Source organism: Lissotriton vulgaris, chromosome 11 (assembly GCF_964263255.1).
Source record: "Lissotriton vulgaris chromosome 11, aLisVul1.2, whole genome shotgun sequence".
NCBI classification, from domain to species: domain Eukaryota; kingdom Metazoa; phylum Chordata; class Amphibia; order Caudata; family Salamandridae; genus Lissotriton; species Lissotriton vulgaris.
The window spans coordinates 311,948,596-311,969,226 of record NC_141699.1 but is presented as its reverse complement, the minus strand read 5'-3'; positions in this window follow the sequence as shown (position 1 = coordinate 311,969,226).

Here is a 20,631-nt window from a genome sequence, read left to right as displayed (position 1 = left end):
ACACAAGTTACATGTCCATAATGAATTTTTTAATTGTTCGCGATTTTCGCTATGACAGCACGACTGCCAGCGTGGCCCCATGTACCGTCACTGGAACATCACGATTAACAATGTCATCGGAAATATTGGTGAATCATCAATGTGCATTTTTATAGAAATATTGAGATTCTGATAAATATTTTTATAGAGTTATGTATATAGTGAGTTGTCTACTGTGATGGCTAGAATGAACTATATAGTTTTAATTATTTTATGTGGTGGTGACTATTGAAAACCTGCTTTAGCTTTCTGCTTTCGCGATGTACCTGTGAGGATCGCAATGACCAACACCATCGCCGTATCCGTAGTCCCCATGAACACTGTAAATAGGTTTTAGAGATAGTTGTTCTAGAAATACTGCAGGAAAACATGAATTTGAAGTGTACAGTAATAAACTTTTAGTGTATAGAATCCTGTAATGTGTATGCATGTATGCGTTTTCACCTTTAGAGAAAGGCTCGATTGTCACGGTGAACAATGTCTCTGCGACGTTCTGTTTATTTGCTAAAATGGGTAATAGGTCTGAAAGATGTTTTTTAAAGAAACCTAGCACCAACATATGAGTTTAAACATGCTTTTAAAGAAATATGTATATAGAATTATGAGCTGGCCAACGTTCAGAATGGATTTTTTTACATATTCTTTTGGGGTATGTTGGTGGGCATTGATTTTCTGCATTTGTTTTCCATTTTTGGGACGTGTCTGCGGGGATCGCGACGTCATTGCAAAGATCCACAAAAACTAAAGGAAATAAAAGTCATAATATTTTGGTACTAAAATGCCTCTGACAAGTTCTGTGTATTTGGCTGCTATCCATAAGACCATATACTGAGTTTCAGGTTACTTAGAAACACATTGTTGCCTTAAACTGAAAAGTGCACTCCATCATTTCTATAAATTCCATGCATGTCAAAACGCAGATTGTTGTTATAGATACAGCCAATGAGATGGTCTCTGAGAAATTCAAAAATAGTTTCATTAACATGTTTCATGGCTTTGTCAATCTGTGGACAAAATTGATTTGACCACTACCATTTCTGCCTTTGGCATATATTACAGTACACCACACAGTGTGAGGGAAAAGCGACATCAGTTCTGCAAAGGTTTTGTTCATTCGGATTTCAAGCCCAACCACAGTCAATATGTCAAGGTCATTGCCACCACAGTGCACAATTATGAGTTTAGGAGTTTGGGAATCCACAATGGATGTCACCGAAGTCATAAACTGATGAATCTTTAAACCTCTCTGGCTAAACCAAGTGATCTTCACATTTGGCAAACCCAAGTTCCTGTCAATACCTATCCTTTTTGGAGCCTTGTTAGCCCAATAGATATAGCTGTGGCCCACAATCCACACTGTAAGCATTTTGAAGTGAAGGAGCAAAAGTAGTCAGGAGAATGCTTGAGCTAAATGAGGTAGCTTTCCAAAGGAAAATAAGTTAAAATGGAGGTGTTTTTTAAAAACAAAAAAACAAAGATATATCTATATATATATTTCATGGGATGCTGTCAGCATGAACATGAATACAATTAGGTAGAGTTTTGGATGGATCCGCAAGTAGTTTTATCATTGGCTGTTTTTATAAAAAAGAAATGTAATACAGACTTTGATATGCTTTTGAATCTGTGGAGTAAACCACACCTGCTGTATCACATTTGGAAGTAGCATGTTCCTTCTAGAATGTGCTGTGAACTTGTGACCTACTGGTTCCACTGGGTTGCTAGGTACACTTAGCTAAGACTGTATTGTGCGGAAAGGGTGTTAAAGAGACAGAATTTTATTTGTTTTAAAGTTGAGGAGTGATGACGCACTGTAAGTAATGGCAAGTTTTATTTTCCAACTCAGGACTTTGTAATAAACTGTTGTGTAGAATTTAGATTTCAGAAAAATGAAGCAAGATATAGGTTTGAACTCATGTTTTTTTTTTTGCAATTTCATCCAATGATCGTGAAAGCATCACAAAACTGCACTGGCAGGAACCTCATTTTGGAAGAGGGGGATAGGATTAATAGATGCTAATCATTCACAAGTTGAAATGCAGTGGTCTGAAATAAAAGACATGCAGCCTGATTCATGAAGTAAAATTGCGCCCGCAATCGCTGCGAAAATGCAAATGCGGGCGCAATTTCCGTAATCGGCATTCAACAACAAAATAGCGAATTCGCAAACACATATTTGCGAATTCGCTAAAATATTCGCAGAATCCCGGCAGGTGAGCATTAGCGAATCGGAAATAGCGACACACCACGGATTCAGCGAAAATAATTGCGAAATCGCAATATAATCACAATCGGTATTCAAGAAAAATCGCTATTAGCGAAAAACCCAAAAATCGCTATTTGCACCGCGCAAAATAAGGACAACTCAAAGCAGGTGGTAACCATGAAAGCCATGGAAAAAAAACTTTCAAAAAACCTTTGTCCTATCACCAACAGGTACTGGCCTGACCAATCACACATAAGGACCATCATCATCAGCAGCATTAGGAGTCCCACAATGCCAGGAATGTACATGGTGGTGAGGCGTCGCAGGCTAGAGCGATTAGCACGGAGGAGACGCAGGATCCAGGACAGGATATTCCGCCAGCGGGTCACCTTGCTGGGCCAAACCAGAGAGCAGATATATGCGAAATACAGGCTGAATGGGGAAATGATAATGCAGCTAATACAGGACCTTGACCCCCTGATGCAGCACCCAACAAGCTGTACCAATGCTGTGCCTACACATGTGCAGGTATTGTGTAGCCTGCACCTCCTGGCCTCCGGGAGTTTCCAGGGGATAGTAGCGGCTGCTGGGGGGATATCCCAGCCCACCATGTCACGCTGCCTCCACACTTTTGTTGACGCCATGCTCACCCAGCTACACCGTCACATCAAATTCCCCGCCAGCCAACAGGAATTGGACATGACCAAGCTACAATTCTACAATGTAGCCCATTTTCCACATGTGCTCGGATGTATAGACTGTACCCACGTCGCCATCTGCCCACCAGCTGGCATGGAGTATATGTTCCGCAATAGAAAGTCCTACCACTCCCTCAACATCCAGATGGTCTGCAATGCTAAGACATACATCACTGACATTGTCGCACAGTACCCAGGGAGTACCCATGACTCCTTCATTTTCCGGCACAGCGGACTCCACACACGACTGGTCAGGGGAGAGTTTGGGGAAGGACACCTACTTGGTAAGTACACTTTGATTGAAATGTCACATTGCAAAGATGTAACAGCGCAGCACAGGCAATCACCATCTGCTCCTCTCATTCAGGTGACAGTGGCTACGCCCTCCGTGAATACCTCCTGACCCCATACCTCAACCCTGCTACACCCCAGCAACGGCGCTACAATATTGCACACATACGGACAAGGAATTGCATAGAAAGGACATTTGGCCTGCTCAAGAGCAGGTTCTGCATACTGCACAAGACAGGTGGGGCCATGTATTACAGTCCTGAAAAGTGCTGCCGCATTGTGGCTGTCTGCGCAATACTACATAACATTGCAACCAAGCGCCGGATACCTGTTGACATCTCTGGCAGTGAATCTGAGGGGGACAACCGGCCACCTGCACATGCGCGCCATGCACATGGGGAGAACCCAGCAGAAGGGCACAGACGTCGCAACCACATTACAGTGAACAGTTTCTAGTACAACCACTTCCATCACCCCCACAAATCAACAATGCATGCAAAATGTAATGATGACACAACGCTAATGTGTGTAGCAAAATAAATGTATTTGTTAAATTCACAAAAATAAAAATAAGGTTCCTGTCCAAATAAGTCCAACAAACAGTATTACGCCATACTGCTGTGCATCACTACATGGCAGGCTTGGTACACAGTCAAAATATCAGAATATTGACCCAAGGTAAGTAATATCGAAATACTTAATATCGATGTAAGTAATATCGAAGTTAGTAATATCGATAGCATATATATCGATGTTACTAATTTCGATGACACTAATATCGATATTTGTATTATTTTATAGTTTTTTATTATGTATGCGTTATATGTTTAATTTAAGTATTTAAAATAATTACTATTATATGTGTATAAATTTTATATAATAATAAATTAATTTATAAGAAAATTGTATGTTTTAGTACCGGAGCGGGTTGTGGGTTTATAGGGGAATAGGGTGGGAAGTAATTTAATTATGGTAAATTGATTATTAATCAGTAGGATTTATTAACAAATTATAATTAATTGGTAATTATTTGAAAATAATAGGAAAACAATTTTAATTAATTTATTAATTAATATATATGTTCTGTAGCGGGTTGTGGGTTTATAGGGGAATAGGGTGGGAAGTAATTTAATTATGGTAAATTGATTAATAATTAGTAGGATTAATTATTAATTATAATTAATTGATTAATTAATATTAATTAATTTGAAAAAAAAATAATTCATTAATTGATATATATTTTCTGTAGCGGGATGTGGGTTTATAGGGGAATAGGGTGGGGAGTAATTTAATAATAATTAATTAATAATATATGTTTTTAAATATTTTTATTTAATAATTAATTGGTAATTAATTAATATTAATTAGTTAATTAATTAATATAATTTTGTACATATTTTTAATTAGTAATTAATTGGTAATTAAATAATATTAATTAGTTAATTACATTAATTAGAGTAATTTATTTATATATATAATTTTTAGTTATTGTTAATTAATTAATTGGGAAAAAATGATATTAATTATTAAATTAAATTATTTACAGCTAATGTGCTAATATATTTACTTTATTGTTATTGTTAATTAATAATGAATTGCTAATTAAATAATAATAATTAGTTTTGGGTAAAGGAGTATTTTAGGGTTCAGGGTCAGTTTGGGGTTTTTGGGTAAAGGGGTATTTTTAGTGTTCAGGGTCAGTTTTGGGTTTTTGGGTAAAGGGGTATTTCTAGGGTTCAGGGTCAGTTTTCAGTTCTTGGGTAAAGGGGTATTTTTAGGGTTCAGGGTCAGTTTTCAGTTTTTGGGTAAAGGGGTATTTTTAGGGTTCAGGGTCAGTTTTCAGTTCTTGTGTAAAGGGGTATTTTTAGGGTTCAGGGTCAGTTTTCAGTTTTTGGGTAAAGGGGTATTTTTAGGGTTTAGGGTCAGTTTTCATTTTTTGGGTAAATGGGTATTTTTAGGGTTCAGGGTCAGTTTTCAGTTTTTGGGTAAAGGGGTATTTTTAGGGTTCAGGGTCAGTTTTGGTTTTTGGGTAAAGGGGTATTTTTAGGGTTCAGGGTCAGTTTTCAGTTCTTGGGTAAAGGGGTATTTTTTGGGTTCAGGGTCAGTTTTCCCTACTGTTCCACCCACTGGAGTGGGAATAGTAATTTGTACCCCTACGCAATCCAACCCTTTCCCTACTGTTGCACTCTCTGGAGTGGGAATAGTAATTTTACCCCTACGCTATCAAACGCTTTCCCTACTGTTGCACTCTCTGGAGTAGGAATAGTAATTTTTACCCTTACGCTATCCAACTTTTTATATAATTAATTGTAAAAAAATCCAATGTTTATTTTATTTTTTATATTACTTACATTTTATTTATGTTATTGTTTTATGTTTGTAAATGTATTAGTAAATTAGAATATATTTCAATAATTTATAAATTAGTAAAATAATTATTAATACTTATTGTTCAGTACATATATATTATATATTTACTGTATATATTTAATTAATGTATTATTAATATATATGTATTATTTATTAATTTTAAACATTATTAGATACTTTTAAATATGTATATTTTATTTATTAGTGTTATATACTTAATTTTACATTTATATATTAAAAGAAAAAAAATCGATATTTTTAACATCGATATTTTTTACATCTATATTATTTTTTCGATATTTTTGTACTTACCATGTTGTAGATAGGATGTCAATATTTTTGCCCTCGATAATATTGACTCGATATTCTTGTAGGTCGATATTTATGAGGTCGAAATTCTGTCAGTGATTCGGCAGGCTTAACCTCAGCCTGTGCCATTGATTAACTGCAGTTCTCTAGGAGCGCCTAGTGCGCGTTCCGCCATAGCGCCTCTGAGGGGCATCCTCCTCCGGGGCTTCAGGCAATGGGGGGGCATGGTGCTGCGGGTGTGTGGTGGGGCCTGTGAGGCAGATTGAGAGCTGACGCTGGACGCCCCCTCACTCGCATCATCACCCCCCACAACAGATGGAATAGCTGGAGGGTGAAGAGCAATGACGGCCGTGGTGAGGGTCTCCAGCACCCTTGTCATGTCCTCGCTGCACTGTATGATTTGGTGCTGCTGGGTCAGGGAGCGCCGCGCCAACAGAGATGTAGCATTCGCTGACACGTAACTTGCCCTGCTGTTAGTGTCAAGCCGGGTCATTAGTTGGCGGTGGCGCCGGCGTGTTACACTGCGCTCTCTCGAGATGGCCGCGGTGTTGGCCTCCAAGGCTGCAGCCATGCGGGCCAGTCCTTCTCCCACACCTGCCATGTCTGCCCTCATGCCTTCCATGTGGCCTGCAACAGAGGCCACATTGCGCTCTATCATGTGCAGTTGCAGCTGCATAGCTCCCTGCTGCTGAGCCTGGCGCTGGTGAATGCGGAGCATGCGTCTCTCGACGCTGAGCCGCGCCAGTCCATGAGCATTGGCCCGCCTGCTAGCTGCTGTGGAGTGCCGGCGTGACCTGCCACGCCTGCCCTGCTGGCCTGAGTGTGAGGCTGGCCGCTGTGTCGACACTGGCGCAGCCCCGGATGTAGAGGCGACAGCTGCTGGGGGTATGACCGCCGGTGTTGCAGGTGCGCCAGACGCAGGGGGTGTGACTGCTGGTGTGGCTGTTGTAGTAGATGCAGGGGGCACAGGAGTGACTGCCCTGGCTGCGGCTCTGGGAGGAGCAGCGGTGGCAGGAGGCACAATGGGGGCTGGCCTGCCAGCGGATGTGGGTGCTGCACCAGTTGCAGGGGGGACGCTGCAGGTGGTACTTACTGCTGGTGTAGATGCAGCGGCAGGGGCTGGTGCCTGGGTTGGTGTTGGCACCTCCACCTCCGGGACGCCCTCATCGATCTCCAGCCTATCGCTGTCGCTGGTATCGCCACCTGTGGGGGTAAGTGGTGGATCATTAGTTGCATGTATCTGGCAGACGTGCAGTTGCTACATGCATGCTGGGTGACATTCCCTGAATGGCAGTGGCTTTGTGTGCTTTGGGACCTGTCTGGCTGCATTGTGGTACTACAACATTGTGGCCAGACTACATCTCCCACAATGCTTCAGGACATTCCTTGATGTGCAACCATGGCATGCCTATGGGACATTGGGGGAGCCTATTTGGTCATGGACATCCATAGCCGGATGGGCGGGCGCTCCTTCCGTGTGAGAGCTGCGGCTCTCTGGAACTCTCTTCCTTTGGAAATCCGCCTCTTAGAGGATCTACTAGCATTTCGCAGGGCCGTGAAAACCTACCTGTTTTAAACTTTTTATGTTGACTTTCACTTTTTCCCTTGCGTTGTGTTATGTTCACCTTTTCCATGCGCCAGGACGCTCCTTCGCTGGAGCAGCTGTGCGCAAAATAAATGTAGCTAACATAACATAGGGGGCAGGGTCGCAGTCGCATGCCACTTACCTTGGGTGTCTTGGGTGGTGCGGGATGAGTCCAGTGTTGTAAAACCGACACAGGCCTCCTTCTCCAGGGTGTTCTCGACCTGCTCCTCCATGGGAGTGTTGGGTGGTACAGTTGGTCCTCCTCCTCCAGTGCCTGAGGACTCCCCAAGGCGCGCCGCCACCTTCTCCTTGGCACGGCCTCGGAGGTCGTACCACCGCTTTTATAATTCCTCCAGGGACCTGGCCGCCGCTCCCACGGAGTTCACAGCCGAGGCTATCCCCTGCCATATGCGTCGCTTCTCCTGTTCAGGGACCCTCCGAGAATTTGCGCCAAACAGTCTGTCATGGTTGGCCACAACCCCCTCAATGAGGTGTTCCAGCTCCTGCTCCGAGAATTTCAATTTTCACTTGCGCCCAGACGAGCTGCTGATGCCAGGTGCAGGTTCCTCAGCCATGGTACCAGGGTTGTGGATCAGTGTAATTTTCCAGATTAGCTGCAGCTCTCCAAAATGCTCCCTCTCTCTCTGCCTCAATGTGGAAAATGGTGGTGGGAACCGGCAGCTTCCTGGTTGTGATGTCATCACTGGGCTCGAAATGCGACTTCCCGTTTTCCCGATCTCGCGAGTTTGCGATCTCGCAAATAGCGATATCTCAAATAGCGATATCGCTATTTGCGAGCTCGCAGTCCATGCGCGGGTAGCCGGAAATAGCGATTATTCTGCGATTATCGGTCATCGCTAACGGAATTTGCGATCGCGTGCGAATCGCTTTTTTTTATCGCAATTCTTCATGAATTCGGATTTGTGATTTCTGAATAGCGATTCGCTTTTTTTCGCTATTTCAGAATCGCAAATGCCGATTTTCATGAATATGGCGGATGATTTCACATGCTGCCTTTTTCATGATGATAGAGTGGAAAGTGGAAGAGGTTGGCATTTTATGGTTTAAATCATTTTATTTCAGTTTTAGTTAACCAACTTAAACAGAAAACCCACCTACAATGATTGGCCAGTGGGGAACGGCAAGAATTATACGTATCCTATAAGAGGTCAAAAGAGAAGAGAGAGAAAGAAGAAGAAAGCAAAGCTTTTCCACTATTTGACTCAGTAGGGTTCAAGCCAATAGGTAGCATCACCTTGCCGTGGACGGGTTGCTTATCGGCGGGGGAGGTGGTGGGGAACCAAAGTACCTGTAAATACCTTGGGCATATGAGCTCTACAACTCCGAAGACAAAGAGGTCACAGTGGATCCCCAAGTCTTATCAAATGTGGGCAGTGTGCAGTTAATTCTGACTATGATCCTTTCCATCTCTCTGCCCCTACAGCACTTAAAGTGATATGTAAGAGGATTGGGGAGCTCCAATAGGATGTAACTAGGAAATCGATGGAGTTCTGTATGATATATTTTATCTATATCAGATAGGATAGAGTCCCAAAAGTCTTGTATCTTAGGACAGTGCCACAGCATGTGCGCCAGTGTGCCTACGTGCCCACACCTTCGCCAGCAGAGATCATCACTGCACGGTTTCCACAGGGCGACACATGCTGGGGTGCAGTACCAATAATATGCAATTCTCAAGAGCATTTCCTTGCCTGTGGTGCTACAGGATGAGGCCCTTGCCCTATGGATAATGTCTGCCCATTCTTTCGGGGAAAATCCTTGCTCCATTTCTGATTCCCACCTGCGCTGTGCCGGGGATTTAGAGGGGTTCTCAGCTCTGTTCAGAGAGTTGTAGATATCTGATAAAAGATGTTTATTTAAGGTATGGGTGATGAATCAGAGTTCAAACTTTGTAAGGGGGTGACCTGCGTGAGGACATATAAGTGGTTGCGTAACCCAATGTCTCAAGGTGAAGTATTGCCAATACGCTTCTTTGGGGATACCAAAGCCCGATACTTATTAGGGAAAGTCTATAACTCCCCTGTGAGTCAAAAATGTCTCCTATGCGTTTGCAATTGGCTTCCTGCCATTTCAAGTATACAGTCCCTGTACGAGCAGGAGGGAAGTCTGGGTTACCTATAAAAGGGGTTAAAGGTGACATGACAGTCAAGATCCCACATCGCAAAACCAGAGAAATATATACACCCTGTGGCCGGTGTCGTTTCGGAAGCCAGGGAACCTTCCAGATGTGCATACTAGTTACCCTGTGATCGATAAAGCACCAATGCTATTCTGATTCCACTTGGTAACATTCAACCATGTAGCACAGTTGCCCTGCCTCATAATAACGTCCCAAGTGCGGGACGCCAAGTCCCCCCTCTTCTTGCCTCAAGTACGCTAGGTGGCGAGCTATGCATGCCCTCTTCCCACCCCATAAAAAACCATCAATGAGCTGCTGTAGCTGGGCCAATATTTTGGGTGGTGGACAAAGTGGAAGCGTCCGCATTATGTATAGGATACGGGGTAAAATCATCATCTTGATTGTAGCGATCTTGCCCAGACATGAGAGAATGTGTTTCTTCCCGCTGAGCAGCTCTTTCCATACCTTGGTTAGGAGCTCTGAGTAGTTCACCTGAACAATCTTATCCACTGTTGGGAAAACCCAGATCCCCAAATACGTAATGCCACTAGGGGCCCGGAAGAATGGCAACTGTGCCACTATGTGTTGCTGGTCTATTTTGGGCAGTGTTAAGCTGAGGGCCTGCATCTTCCGCAGGTTAATTTTAAAACCCAAAGCACGCTAAATGCCTCTATCTCTACTAGAAGGGGAGGAAGAGAGAGTAGTGGTTGAGTAAAAAACAGCACCACGTCGCCCTCATAAAGTAAAATCTTATGTTTGCTATCTCCCACCCGGAGCCCGGTGATGGTAGGGAGCAGTCTAACTTGTTCGGCAAACAGCTCCGTATAGAGCGCAAAAGAGAAGTCGTGAAAGTGGGCAACCATGCCTTGTACCCCACCCAATCTGAAAAGGGCGTGAGGCGACTCCATTCACTCTGATGCGTGCCTGCGAGCTATGGTATAAACGGTTCACCCACCACATGAATCACTCCCCAATCCCAAATCTGCGTAGGACTTGATGGAGATAGGGCCAATGAACCCGATCAGATGTCTTCTTGGCGTCGACCGAAAGGAGTACAGGTGTATGTATGTATAGTATTTATAAAGTGCTGGAATCACCCCCGAAGGGTATCTCCGTGCTATAAGAAAGAGTAGGTACAGGACATGCACACATCAGTCTTCAGCAGTTTCCTGAAACAAAACAGGCTGGGGCATTTGCGCAGGGCCTCCAGCAGGGTGTTCGAGTATTTCAGGGCAAGATAAGCAGCAGTTCTACCACTTGTGTGTAATTTCTTGTGGCGGTGGACCACAAGCAGCCCTTTCCCTTTAGATCCAAGCAGTCTGCTTGGACAATAGAATTTAAACTTGTCTGCAAATAGTAGGGACTTCTACCATATAGTGCTTCATGGGCGAGGCAGCAAAGTTTGAAATTGATTCTTTGACGGATCGTAAGCCAGTAGAGCTGTTGAGGCAATGGCCTGGAAGAAGTATGTGGCGTCTCTTTAAGAGCCAAGCGTGCGGCAACATTCTGGAGTATCTGTAGTCTGCTCAGAAGAGATTTGTTTGCTGATACTAACAGAGCGTTGCTGTAGTCAAGACAACCAATGACCACTGCCTGGATCAGAGTTTTTTGGACATATAGAGGCAGCCACTGGAATACTCTGCGCAGAAGCCTAAGGGTGTGGAAGCAGGTCACTGAGTTGCAAAACTTAATCCCTCATGGATAACGAGACATCCAAGCGGACCCCATGAGAACAGGAGTCAGGTTCGGGGCATGCTGAAGATAGCTGGCCACGAATTAGGGGACCAGGTTGTTTGAGCCAGACCAAACAGCCGGATTTTGATCTTGGCTGCATTTAACTGGAGATAGGGGCATATTACCAACAACTAGCGATAATTATCGCTAGGTTGGCTTAGCGGCAATAATTTTATCGCCGTGTAGCGACGATTTTTATCGCTTAGGAGCCTTGATATTATCAAGGTTTATCTCCTAAGCGATAAAAATCGGCCGAAATGCATAAATATTGCTAAAAAGTCAGCGATATTCATGCATTACCGAGCAAATGCTCTTAGCCATGTTATCCACCCCCCATTGGATAACATGGCTAAGAACTGCTCAGGGCAGGTGTTAGCTTTTGGAGATATTCGCGCTTAGGGCGAATATCTCCAAAAGTTGGTAATAGGAGATAGGGATGTTAGCGACTGTTTCCAGTGGCTAACATCTTGGCACCCCCACTTTGCATGTCATTAGTGATAAATATCACTGACATGCAAAGCGGGGCCCAAGATGGTCGCTATCTCCTACTAGCTGTCGCTAACTGGTGTTAGGGACAGCTAAGTAATAGGGAGATAATTTTATCTCCACTTTCTTGGCTTTTAAAGCCAAAAAAGCAGAGATAAACCCCCTTGATAATATTCCCCACAGTTCTTAGTCAACCAGGATATGGCTAGCATGCCATTAGTGAAACGATGTTCATCTAGCTCTGTATCCTTATCAAAGGACAAGAGCAGTTTGATATTGTCAGCATAAGAGTAGGGAGTAAAACCATCCGCCCTAATATTCTTGGCAAGGGGGGGCCACATAAACATTAAACAAGGTTGAGCTCAAACAAGAGCCCTGGGGCACCCCCTTAGTAAGCTTCAAGGTTTGGGAGCAAAAGGGGCCAAGGGTGATTGTCTGGGTACGCTGATCTAAGAAGCTAGTAAGCCATTTAAGCCATTTGAGTGCTTGTCCCTACACTCCATACCCCTTCAATTAATAAACCAATTTCCGATGAGAGACAGTGTTGAAGGCTGCCGTCAGATCCAATAAAATTAGCAGCACAGCCTTGTTGTTGTCCAACTTCATTTTTATATAATCTGTAACACCAATAAGGGTAGTCTCTGTAAAGTGATTGGGTCTAAACCCAGACTGGTAGGAGTCAAGGGTATCATGAGATTCAAGATAACCCATCAACTGAGTGTTAACATACCCCTCTACCATTTTGCTCATGAGTGGCAGAAGCGAGTTGGGGCGATAGTTGGCAATCCTTTCAGTTGTTAGTTGAGCTATCTTCTTTATTGGTAGCACTTGAGCAGCTTTCCAATCAAGAGGGAGTACCCCTTCATGCCAAGACGTATTGAGGATGTCACAGATGAGAGGCACCAGGAAAGGTGCTAAAAGGGCAAATACATGTGTTGGCATAACGTCTAGTGGGAATCCAGATTTCGCTGTTCTTAGCAGGGTTTCAACCTGAGGTATCAGTGTCGCATTAAAACTCTGAAGCCTTCGACCTCACTTCTTAAGGTAGGGGGGTATGTGTTGGAGAGATACTCGGGAAGGGGGACCTGAGGAAATTGATTGTAGATTAGGTTTATTCTATCATCAAAATGTTTAGCTATGCTGTCATTAAGACCCTGAGAGGGGAGCATCTGCTGGGTACAGGCTATAGGATTGGTGAAAGTGTTAAGAGTTTTTTTTGTTGAATTACCTGCCTGATTGAGTTTAAATATGACCTTGGCTTTTTGTGACTTTTTAGATTTTTATGATAGGAGGTGGGAGCTGTTATATAGGTAAGTTTCTCTGCTTCTGAGTGACTTTTACACCAAGTTTTCTCCAAGTGTTTCCATATCGATTTTTCCTTGCGTAAATCAGAAGTATACCAATCTGCCCATTTTTTATGAGTATTGATTTGTTGCTGTTTCACGGGGGCAAGAGTATCTATCACTAGAGTAATGGCCTCATTGAATACCATGAGCTTCTTCTCAGTAGTCATGAGTTCATTGTAGATAGGGGCACAACATTTTGCTGAAAGAGTCAGACGTGACTCCATGCCATTGCCTTCGGAGACCACTAAGGGAGTGTGAAGGAGTATGATTTCTAAAACCGTTATTAGTTTAGAATGGAATTAAATGAAAGAGTGAGCTTACCAAGTCACTGGACAGGGGCGATCAGAGGATATGAGGGGTGAGTTAGTGAATATGATATACAGGGCATGCCCTGTCGAATGGGTAGGGCCAGTATTGAACTTTGCAAGGCCTAAGGAGGCCATATCTGCCGGAAAATTAGCAGCCTCCCTATTCACGCTTTCTTCTCTGTGAACATTAAAGTGGATGTGATGCTATGAGGGGCTATTTTCTCCATCAATTTTAAATTAAAGTATTTAAATGGCCCTGGCAGACGATATATGAGAGCTCCCGTAAGGCTGTCCTGGGAGGTCAACTCAATTTTAAAAATACAAATCTCAAAGTCGATATCAGAGGTGGAGGCTATAACTGTCATTTTCAACCCATCTTTGTAAATTATGGCAAAGCAACCGCCCCCTTTTCTTTCTCTATCGAATCTGAGAATCCGGTATTTGTCTGGAAGGGAAAGGGCAATATCTGACAGTGAGAAGCGCTTAAGCCCGGTCTCTGTAAAGAGGCCTAAATCTAGCAAGTCGGAGTTCAGCAAATCCCACAGTTACATTGCATGTTTAGGTACAGATCGTATGTTTGCTAAGAAACTACTCCAAGAAGGGGTTAGGTTAGTGGTGTTAGGTCTCACTTGCCTGTGAGGGGGCGCACCCACCCCTGCCCGTAAGTCAGAGCAATTGTTGCCGCCCCTGAATTCGGGAAAGACACTTGTATCATCGCAGCTATGAAAACGGCAGTGTAAACAGGCGAAAAGTCCTTCAAGATTGGCAAATGTGGAGGTTAGAGGGCACAGTGTAATACTGTGTGAGAAAGGAAAAATGTTGGGATGCTGTATAACAGCTCCTGGAATCTTTATATGGGGCTGAACGGACAGGGGTCCTGGCTCCTGGAGACGTCCTGGCACGGACGGGCGCAGATGGGCTTGCCTTTGGAGCTCCAGAGGCACGCCCGCTACATGTCGGCGCCAACAGCTTCTTAAATATGATAGGCCGGGGAGAATAGTGCTGAAGACTGGAGTGTCACCTCTCCAAAATGACTGACAGAGAACGCCCACTAGCAGCAGAGAACTAATAGGTTATCTGGTCCTCCCTCCACTCAAATAGCCGGGAATGCTGCGGTGGAACGGGTAGGAGCATACTAGAGCAAAACACACAAGTAAGTGGCACAATGAAGCACTGATAAAGCGCCTAAGTTAACCCCCCCCCCCCCAATTAAAATACATTCACATCCCTGTCAATATCCACTATGGCTGGTCACGTGGTTAGACCACGTTATATCCAAAACGAACATGCAAAAAGCGCAAAAGCTGTTTTGTGCAGTAGATAAAATATTGTCCCCTACAGCAGACGTCTGCCACCAAGGAAAGCACAAGCATAACTACCTTGTCTATATTGTGTGCGTCGGCGCCAGGCCCGGCTCCAGGAATTTTTGTTTGGGTGGGCCAAGGGCGCGTTTGGGTGGGCCACTGCGGGCTCAATGTGTCGCTTCTGGAGGTAGCCTACAAGCCCTAGATTACATCATATGTACTTGCAAACAGGCAGCATGATACAACGGATTGCTTCTGTGTGTACATGGAGCGTTATTTGAAAGTAAGACCGACGTCTGGACCTAACTGCAAACCCTCGAATTCCAGCTACCCGGCTTCAACACAAGTACTTGAATGCTAAGCATATAAAAAGCATTCAAGTTTAAGCAACGCCTTGACACCATTGCACTAGAAAGGCTGGCTATTTACTCACTGCAATTTGCCCAACACTTAGCTTTCTGCACAAATGTAACCTTATACATTTTATTTTATTTTCATTTTTTGCAAAGTACTTTCATAGATAAAAAATTCCTGAAAAACAGTAATTTGAAAAAAGCGAAAGGAGTAATTTTGAAAACTGCCAGCAGTTTTCACACCGACCATTTCAAAACTAGCAGTTCCAGTCATAGAGGTAACCTTCTATTGTTCTTTGAAAACTCCCTTACAAATTCATCCATACATAGATTGGCAGTGAGCTCTTTCTCATGTGCTAAAATAGTCAAATTCTGTTTCCGATCATGATTCATTGTGCGTCGGAAAGGTGTGAGGACGCGGGATAGGGTTGAAAAGGAGCTCTCACAGGCTGCTGTTGAAACCCCTATAACCAGAGCAGATACATATATTTCATGAAGTGCTGGGAAAGCTTCAGCATAATCACGTACCAGTTCACAAATTGTGGCAACATCTGCACCATCTGGGACTTTTTTTTGTAACAATGGTTTTGCAACAGTTAGTTCTGCTACAAGAGTAGCTATGATTACTTTAGTTAGGTCAAGGAGGGGTTCACACTTGTTCATATCAAGAAAATTTGGTGATGAGGGAACCAAAATTGAAATGGCTTTGATAAGTTCAATGTTCTTCTGGGAGAATCTGGTCTCCATTTCAGCTATTGCTCTGTCCAGAATGTTCAAGATGGGCTGCCTGAGCACTTGCTGTTGAGAAAAGGAAGAGTCATCTGCAGATTGTCCAACTGTTGAAAGTACCACGGAATCTGCAAATCGGCAGTTGAGAGTCCTCCTCCTTTTTGGTCCACGATTAACACGTGTGGTTTCGTCTAACACATCATCAGAAGAGCAGTACTTGGTAGAAAACATTGGATCTGCACGCATTGATTTCAGAGCATTAAGTGTTGACTGTACCACTTCCACTGCAAAACACAAATTTGTTTGCTGTGTCTGAAACACAGCATTAGCAGGTTTTAAAGTTAAAAGTAGATCTTGTAAAAATTTCCCAATAACATAAACGTTTTCCCTTTGAATATGAGATAGTAAACCACAAGCTTCTGCCTTCAACTCAGATGCAGCATTGTCATCATGATATATGTCTGTTATAAGATCAGAAATTGTGTCAATGTTTTCAACCACACATTTTGTAACCTCATAATGGCTGGTCCATCGAATCTCAAGAAGACGTTTGAGAGTTGGCCCATTATATCTTTGACTCACATAATGACGATGAAAAAATTGTACAGCATATTACAAAGGTCAAAAAATCGCTTTGCCCTTGGTTCACTTTGGATGGCATGTATGACAACAAGATGAAGCTGATGATTGTAACAGTGTATGTATGGAATATATTTATCTAATCTTCTCTGTATAACAGCCTGAACACCCCCACTGCATCCACTCATCACAGATGCTCCATCATAGCACTGACTTAAAATGTCTTCTGGCTTGAAATCACTGGCAACCAAGTGGCTTAAGATGCGATCAGCTATATACTCAGCATCTAATTGTTCCATCTGTAAAAGACCAATTAAATGCTCCTCAGGCTTGGATTTGCTCACAAAACGCACCATGAGGGACAGATTTTCAATGTAACATTTATCACGGGTGCAATCGCTTTTAATACAAAAACTTTTTGAATCACAACTTTTGTACTTCTTTTTGACCTGTGAGAGAACCATGCCAGTTAAGGTATCTATGACTTCGTTTTGGATACATTTGGATGTATATTTTGCATTCAGGGGAATAGAGTGTATAATTTCGGCTACCTTTTTATATTTCTTGAGAGTGTATTGGAAAAGCTTTAAAAATAAACCACTTGTTGAATCAAACACATCTTCATTGTCGCCGCGCAGGGGGAGTTCATTCACAACAAGAAATTGAATGACTTCTCCAATGCTTTTTAAGTAATATCGAATATTTTCTATTACTTTAGTATCTATTAAAAAGGCAATTGTATCTCCTCTTTCCCCTCTCTTAGATGCCTCTGCTAGAGCTAGTGCAGCATACGTGTGAGTTTGACCGGCCACATGTTTAGCAAAACCTGTGCCAGATGTTAGCGCACTTTTCCAGTTACGGAAACCAGTTACAGTAAAAACTGTATCCCGGTCATTCTTCCCATTAGTAATCACACGACATGGGAAACAAAAGCAAGCATCTAGACTAGCAGAGTACTCCAGCCATGGTCGAGTTTTGTACCAGTCCGAGCTGAATGCCCTCTCACGGTTGCCAACTCTAGTTCGGGGATAAGATTTGAGAAATGGTTGGGATGGTTTATCCCTATGTAGATCTGCAGCATTGCTGCTGAGATGACCTTGATTCTTTTCAAGGTCAATAAAGTCTTTATTCACAGCATACATGTTTCTTTCTTTTGCAACTTCCATGGGTGGTGCTGGTACAGGACTTGGATTATGACACAAGGGATTACAGCTGGCATCTACAGCACCTCTCCGAATGACAAATCTGTCCATGATGCACAAGCTAGGCTTAGAAGCAACTGAAAAAAATATTTAAAAATACAAAAAGCTTTGGTTAGTTAAAAATGTTCCTCCATCAAAATACCACAGGTCAAGCACCTTAAAACAAAGTTACTGAAAATCCGTAATAGTGTCCATACGATGATTAAAAAATTAAAAAAAACAAAACCTGAGGTGTGTGATTAAAAACTAGAAAATTCCTCAATAAGCAGTATACAATTGCAGCCATGGATAGCTTTGGTATAATTAAATTATCCGGATATACAGAACAGGCTCTGGTCTTTCATGGCAAATCTGCCATGAGTTGCATGTTGCATTTAAAATAAGAATCTTGAATTATAAATCCTGGAATGAGGGTCCAGTGCTGCACAGACAATGAATGGAATATGTTATGTGTTGTATGGGAACCATTTCAGCTCTCTCCCTCAATCCAAGGCATTCCACTTTTGCATTCTGTAGGCTTATTGAGCTGCGTACATCTCTGTATGATTCATGAGGACTGAAACTTTTTATGGTATGGTTGCTCATTTAGGTCTCTGGTGGATTTTTTTCTTCCAATAAAGAATCAATTTGTTTTGAGTCTTTTCCAGCCACAATACAATATCCGGCATTTTATCTGCCCACGGTTTCCAAAATTAGCCTGTTCGAGGACTAGTTATAAGAGTGGAGAAACGCAGTGTGGCCTACTTGGGGAGCGTTTCAGTATTGTGCGCGAGTGATCAGACTGATGCTGTTACGTTTTATTAGGTCATTGCAAGTAGATGTTTAGCAGCAAGGAGAGGAGAATGAGATGGAATACCTGTAAATTACATACATTATTTTGTTGTGAGTGACTGAGCAGGTTACCTTAGGATCCACCTAGCTACAACAGATGAGCCATCCACCACATACTTGAGAACAGCAGTCATAGTATAGCTCTATATTAGCCTCCAGATTGCCAGAAGAACACCCAATAGGCCTGAATGGTCTATAGTTAGCAATGGCAAATGATCTTGAGTCCAACCAGCAGTGATGACAAGCGATCCAAAGTAGCGCACCCATTAGAGGCAGACAAAATAGACCTGCCTAGGAAAAGTATTGCATGAATACAGGCATATAGATCGATGGCTTTGGGTCCTTCTAGCAGCAACAGATGAGCATGCCAATATATTAGAATGTCCAAAGAGTTATAGGCAGCCAGTATATATATAAAATGCATCCACCTAGGTGCGACAGAGGGGTATCTCAATCCTTTCACCAGATACAGGTTGCCATTTTAACTTTAAGAAATGTGTACAAAGCACAATGTCATTCAATAATGCAAAACCTCTACGCAGTGGCATCAAGACCCCCACCCCCATCCAACACTGCTTTCACAGCTTAAGTAGGGGTGTTGTTGAAACATCAAGTAGCAGCCAGCCTGCACTAGGGCCATGATACACTGGCTATGATAATAGACATTTGAGAGAGAGGCAGAGGTAGAAAGCAGGCAGGAAAAGTGAAATGAGGGACATATAAATAGAAAAAACTGTACTCCTGCGTGTGATAGAAGGGGATAACAGTGGCCCTAATGACCCAACTGCTAATTAAATAAGCAAAAACATTACAGGGTCTATTATAGCGCTGGTGCGAAAGTATTTATTGGTGTCCCAACACTGACCTCTCACTCGGTAGACACCTTTACTACCACCCTCCAACAGTGTGCTTCATCTCTCCTTAGCCCCTTTCAGTCATAACCTCCTCATCAGACTCCCTCCCTACCACCCTCCACCAGTGTCCCTCATCACTCCAAAGCCCCTCCCCATGACCACCTCCTCAGACTCCCACACAAATACCCTCCACCAGTGCCCCTCATCGCTCCATAACCCCTCCCCCCATTGACCTCCTCCTGAGTCCCTCATTGCCACCCTCCACCAGTGTCCCTCATCGCTCCAAAGCACCTCCCCATGACCTCATCGGATTCCCTCACTGCCACCCTCCTCCCAGACTCCCCCACTACCACCCTCCACCAGTGCCCCTCATCTCTCCATAGCTCCTCCTCATGACCTCCCCCTCCTCGGATTCCCTCATTGCCATCCTCCAACACTGGCCTTCATCTCTCCGTAGCCTCTTCCCCTCACAACCTCCTCCTCAGACTCCCTCCCTACCACCCTCCACCAGTGCCCCTCAGCGCTCCATAGCCCCTCCCAAATACCTTCTCCTCAGACTCCCTCCCTACCACCCTCCACCAATGCCCATCACTCCAAAGCAACCCCCCTCATGACCGCCTCCTCAGAATCCCTCCCTACCACCCTCCACCAGTGCCCATCCCTCAAAAGCAACCCCCCTCATGACCGCCTCCTCAGAGTCCCTCCCTACCACCCTCCACCAGTGCCCATCATCACTCCAAGCAACTCCCCCTCATGATCTCCTCAGACTCCCTTCCTACCCCTCCACCAGTGCCCCTCATCACTCCAAAGCAACTCCCCCTTATGACCTTCTCCTCAGACTCCCTTCCTACCACCCTCCAACAGTGCCTCTCATCACTCCAAAGCCCCTCCCCCAACACCTCCTCTTCAGCCTCCCTCACAAACAACCTCCACCAGTGCCTCCCATCTCTCCGTATCTCCATCCCTCATGATGCCCCCCTCGGATTCCCTCATTGCCACCCTCCAACAGAGCCCATCATCACTCCATAGCCCCTCTCTCATATGCATTTTATTTCTTGTATAGCGCTACTCGTAGTGTAGGGTATCACAGTACTGTACATCACACACACATTATGCAGACACAATGATTCATAAAAGTATCCAAATCAGCCTATAGGGAATGTCACATAAGCTAATGAGGATTACCAGGTGTAGGAATCACATCTCATCCATGCTGCTGGGCAATATGTATTAAGAGGGTTGGGTCTGGAGAACCACAAACACAGGA